We start from the raw sequence: 5,667 nt of genomic DNA on the forward strand, positions 1-5,667 counted from the left end.
CAATAACCATATTAATACAATGATCAATCGTTTGCTTGATTTCCTCATTATGAACAGCCCCATGGTAGACCCACAGCTGAACAACGATGGCACCATCGCAATGGAAGTCTCTCAATGTATTTATTAGTTCAATCAACAATTGAACTGGATCAAAACAATCATGTAAACAAATGCATGTAAAAATCCTGTGTCAATTGATGCTCCACATTCAGAGTTTATCCTTCATCAAACATCACATAAAGATCTGATAAATATCTTTATTGACTTTTAAATTCGGAAAGAAAACGTAATTATTTAAATCAGGGTACGCTATGAATTGTTTTGTTGAAATCAGGGTACGTTATTTATGTACAGGCTTAGCAGTCATCTTACTACTGGGAGTTGACGACCAAAAAGTTTCTGCATATAGGAGATAAGCCACTTCTGTCTCTCAATGGTGGTTAACAGCTTACTCTTCTCCCTGAACACTGCATCATCTGCCACCACGATGTTCCTCTTCTCCTCATGCAGAGCCCAGTCACCCAGCCAGCCATTGGCCATGTCCTCGTCCATCTGCGACTGGCCCACCATTGGGAGCCACTGCTCCCCCAGGAGCTCTGCCTTGCTCTTGGCCGCACCAAGGTCTTGGGCTGACATCATCTGAATGCTCCAATCACGGAGCGAGATGGAGGGCCAGAGAACCTCCCACTCCTCCCTCTTGTTGGAGTCTCCTGAATCGCCTGGAGGGGTGCCTCTGGAAGCAGACAGAAGAACAGGAATGATAGAACTCACTTCCATATAGGAACAATGGATCTCACGAGGAACCATTTCTATATATAGAACTCTTCCATATAAGAACAATGGATCTCAGTAGGAACGATAGAACCATTTCTATTGATAGAACTCACTACAATTACAGGAACAATAGTGCTCACTACCATAGAAAGATTGATCTCACTACCATGGTGTCTTAGTCTCAAATTACAACAGTAAAAGGGTAGATAAAGATCAAATCAAATCAAAATCAGATCAAATTTTATTGGCCACATGCGCCGAATACAACAGGTGCAGACATTACAGTGAAATGCTTACTTACAGCCCTTAACCAACAGTGCATTTATTTTTAATAAAAAAGTAAAATAAAACAACAACAAAAAAAGTGTTGAGAAAAAAAGAGCAGAAGTAAAATAAAATAACAGTAGGGAGGCTATATATACAGGGGGGTACCGGTGCAGAGTCAATGTGCGGGGGCACCGGCTAGTTGAGGTAGTTGAAGTAATATGTACATGTGGGTAGAGTTAAAGTGACTATGCATAAATAATTAACAGAGACGCAGCAGCGTAAAAAGATGGGGTGGGGGGGCAGTGCAAATAGTCCGGGTAGCCATGATTAGCTGTTTAGGAGTCAAGATGAAGATGAAGGAGCTCACACTTTTGGGGAAAAGGGGGAGAAACAGAATGGACTATCTGGGTGAATTTCTAAATTGTTTACTTGTTCCTCATGACCTCTTTCGACCGACTCACCTCGCCTCCTTTTCAAAATGTCAGAAGAAACAAGTTCTGTCCTCAATCCGTGGAGAAGATGAAAGATAGGGGACGGGAAGAATGAGGATTCACTCTCTGTCTTACTTCTGTCTTACAGGGAGGAAGGACAGGTAATTGGGACACTGAGTGAGTCTTACCTGTGTATGGGTCGGAGGCATGGCTGAGGGTAGCTGGAGGTCACCAGAGTCATGGCCATTATGGTCAGCAGCAGGAGGGTGAGGCGTGAGGCAGCGGGAGGAGCCAAACCAGCCATCCTTAAATCCACTCGACTGGCCCACCAAGCAACACCAGCCAGCCAATCGGAAGAAAACATATTAGTGTTTTATTCTCTTGTGATACAGTACATTCATATTCACTCACTCTTTAATCTCGGATAACCCAGAACTAAAGTCTTGTATAATTGGTCAGATGCTTGATTAAGTTCTGGGTCCATACGTGTTAAAAGAAGAGATAAAATGATGATTGGAACCAGAACGAAGAGCTCCACCCTTTCTCTTTGCAAGTTACGGGCCGAATGTCCCATCCTCTTCCGAAATTCGAAAGATGCTAACACCTGCGAAATCATGATTTGTCCAAATAGCCAGTGACGGAAAAACCCACCAGAACTAACGTTGCTCGTTATCTCATGCATCCTGTTGTGTCATGCCAGATCAACGGTACCATTTGTGCTCACGCAGTCTGTTCACGAGAGATTACTCACTCTTTTAATATTACTTTCACATTTACACTCAGTGAAATAATGAAGGTCACACACTTTAAACTCCTACTTTACTAGATAAACTCAGTACCTTCTCATATACCAATTGTCTAGCATATAATGCAAACACGCTATCAGTACACTAGATATTCTCACTGAATTATACATCAATGGGTTACTGCGTTAACACTCACATCACACACTCCAGAAATCAACATGCACTGTGATACATTATATACATTTGAATTGTAACCTAGTAATGTGCTGTATTACGAAATAAGTGCTAAATTGCTGTCAATATTATTTATACTAGGCGTACTCTATTTCTTCAATTTTTTGGTGACTTTTCTTCTGCCTAAAAACATAAGCAATCTCAAAGACACCAGAGAGCAGTGTAAATTAATCATATTAAATATAATACAATAAATAAACTATACACAAAAAAGCGAGACAAAAGTAACATTCAATACAAAACATTTAATTCAAGTATTACAAAGTAATTTCCAAAGTAATTTCATGAATCTTACCCTTGTCTCAAGTGCATTGTGGTCAGGAACCAAAGTCTTCAGCTTGTTTCTCCAGTGAGTCTCCTGCCTCTGGCTTCACCTCTTACCACAGGGTCTCTTACTGTATGTGTGTGGTGGAGAGGCTAAGTACTCTCAGGTGTGTGTGAATACGGACTGTCTGTACACAGGGGTATGTACAGCTCACAATAGAAGGAGTCAGAGTTTGCCTGCTCTTATATACCCTTGGGGAAGGGATGCTTCTGATGGATGGTAGGGTAGAGTAGAGTATGGAAAGCAGATGGTATTAGATAAAAGGCCACATCTCGTTGTCTTTTTTTAAAAGCTACCTGAAACATCACTAACGACACCTTGGATGGATGTATTTGGTATGATTCTTAATTTATACAGGAGGACTCAAGAGAGAGAGAGAGAGAGAGAGAGAGAGAGAGAGAGAGAGAGAGAGAGAGAGAGAGAGAGAGAGAGAGAGAGAGAGAGAGAGAGAGAGAGAGACTAGCTTGGACGTTACAGAGCCTGATGTCTTGAGGGATGAAAGAAAACATTTTTGAACATAGATACATGTGCCCAGCCCCTGGGAAATCCAAACTGTGTTTTAATCTAGCAACCAACACCATTATGTTGAGTCCATGACCCTGGAAGTCCTCGCAACCTTTCCTGAACCCAGGGTGGAATATCAGCGCAACAAAAATAGGGACTAAGACCTGCTTGACTCAAAGGGAAAATTGAATATGTATTACAGAATACATTAGAATGCTGTTTGTTGTCATGAATGTCTGTGGAATGCGGTAGGCCAGAGTCAAGCGCAGGACACAGAATGTAATGAAAATCTACTTTGCTGTATAGTAAAGAACCAAGCAAAACCTCCAACACAGGGAGGAGCAAACCCGCTCACAAACGTCACTCGAAACAAGTAACAAACACGCACAACACACAGTGGAGGGTACAGGTTAAATAGGGAAGGAGATAATACCATAATGGGAAACAGGTGCAACACTAGACAACAACCAGATGAACATAGAAACATGAAACATAGATCGGCAGCAGCTAGAATTCCGGTGACGACGAACGCAGAAGCCTGCCCGAACCAGAAGGAAGGGCAGTCTCGGCAGAATCCGTGACAGTTGTTGCATTCATTCTGTTAGCTGCCTACGCACACCGTGGAACACAGGGACACAGGGAGAAGCGATGCATTGGTCTCATTAAAATTGAAGAGTCCCTTTACACACCTGTCAAATACGACAAATCACTCTCAATGAACACACACACACACACACACACACACACACACACACACACACACACACACACACACACACACACACACACACACACACACACACACACACACACACATCTAAACAAAGATGCAGAGAGAGATCTGGTTCCACCAATAAGGTGAGTGTTAAACCAGAAAATACCCTCTAAAGTACCTGTGACAACTATTACATACTATTCCACTTCACTTTGTAAATGGTTTCTTTAGCTATCTATTGGCCAAACAAATAAATGACTGAGTAAAAAAAAAAAAATGCTGTATGCACAATGTACCAAGCTCGATCCATAATGTTTCAACATCTATACCCATCCCTGTGTTTCAACATCACTGAACACCTTACTCACAGAAGCAGAAAAGGTCTGATTGATGGCCCCAAAGATCTGGACGTTGTCATCTTTGTGAGACGATCCATAGGCATTCGCATACACCTGGTCTCGTTACCCAGGTGGAACATCATTAGGTAGTCATTTAAAAATAATGGCCGGCGTGGAAGTAGCTGTTTCTCAGAACAATAACCTTATACCTCCTTGCCTGCCACGTATTATGGACTGATAGAACAGAAGGAAGGAGAGGGGGAAAGACGGAGAAGGGAAGGAGGAGAGAGGGGGAAAGAAAGAGAGGGAGAATGTGTGAGAGAGAGAGGGTGTGTGAGAGAGAGAGGGTGTGTAAGAGAGAGAGGGTGTGTAAGAGAGAGAGAGGGTGTGTGGAGAGAGAGAGGGTGTGTAAGAGAGAGAGAGGGTGTGTAAGAGAGAGAGAGGGTGTGTAAGAGAGAGAGAGGGTGTGTGGAGAGAGAGAGGGTGTGTAAGAGAGAGAGAGGGTGTTTAAGAGAGAGAGAGGGTGTGTGGAGAGAGAGAGGGTGTGTAAGAGAGAGAGAGGGTGTGTGGAGAGAGAGAGGGTGTGTAAGAGAGAGAGAGGGTGTGTAAGAGAGAGAGAGGGTGTGTAAGAGAGAGAGGGTGTTTAAGAGAGAGAGGGTGTGTAAGAGAGAGAGAGGGTGTGTAAGAGAGAGAGAGGGTGTGTAAGAGAGAGAGAGGGTGTGTAAGAGAGAGAGAGGGTGTGTGGAGAGAGAGAGGGTGTGTAAGAGAGAGAGGGTGTGTAAGAGAGAGAGAGGGTGTGTGGAGAGAGAGAGGGTGTGTAAGAGATAGAGGGTGTGTAAGAGAGAGAGAGGGTGTGTAAGAGAGAGAGAGGGTGTGTAAGAGAGAGAGAGGGTATTTAAGAGAGAGAGAGAGGGTAGGTGGAGAGAGAGAGGGTGTGTAAGAGAGAGAGGGTAGGTGGAGAGAGAGAGGGTGTGTGGAGAGAGAGAGGGTGTGTAAGAGAGAGAGAGGGTGTGTGGAGAGAGAGAGGGTGTGTAAGAGAGAGAGAGGGTGTGTAAGAGAGAGAGAGGGTGTGTAAGAGAGAGAGAGAGTGTGTAAGAGAGAGAGAGGGTGTGTAAGAGAGAGAGAGAGTGTGTAAGAGAGAGAGAGGGTGTGTAAGAGAGAGAGAGGATGATAGATTGGGGAAGCGAGGTGATGAGGGGTAAGTAGTCCGCGAGAAGGTACCTTACAAAGCGATGGGGTCACACTATTCTAAAACCTCCTTATAATGTCATTGTGTCGAGCAGAGTAGGGCTAACATAATGTCATTGTGTCGAGCACAACAGGGCTGACAGTG

At 43.7% G+C, this 5,667-nt stretch overlaps 1 pseudogene across 1 annotated transcript; it reads right to left on the reverse strand.

Moving 5' to 3' along the window:
- Window positions 1-371: 371 nt before the first annotated feature.
- LOC311102310 (tuberoinfundibular peptide of 39 residues-like) lies at window positions 372-1,776 on the reverse strand (annotated as a pseudogene). Its single transcript has 2 exons — window positions 1,661-1,776; window positions 372-733 (listed from the first exon to the last, which is right to left on the reverse strand). The product of its transcript is annotated as a tuberoinfundibular peptide of 39 residues-like (transcript).
- Window positions 1,777-5,667: the final 3,891 nt, after the last annotated feature.

Source organism: Coregonus lavaretus (genome assembly GCF_964263955.1).
Source record: "Coregonus lavaretus genome assembly, chromosome: 27".
NCBI classification, from domain to species: Eukaryota; Metazoa; Chordata; class Actinopteri; order Salmoniformes; family Salmonidae; genus Coregonus; species Coregonus lavaretus.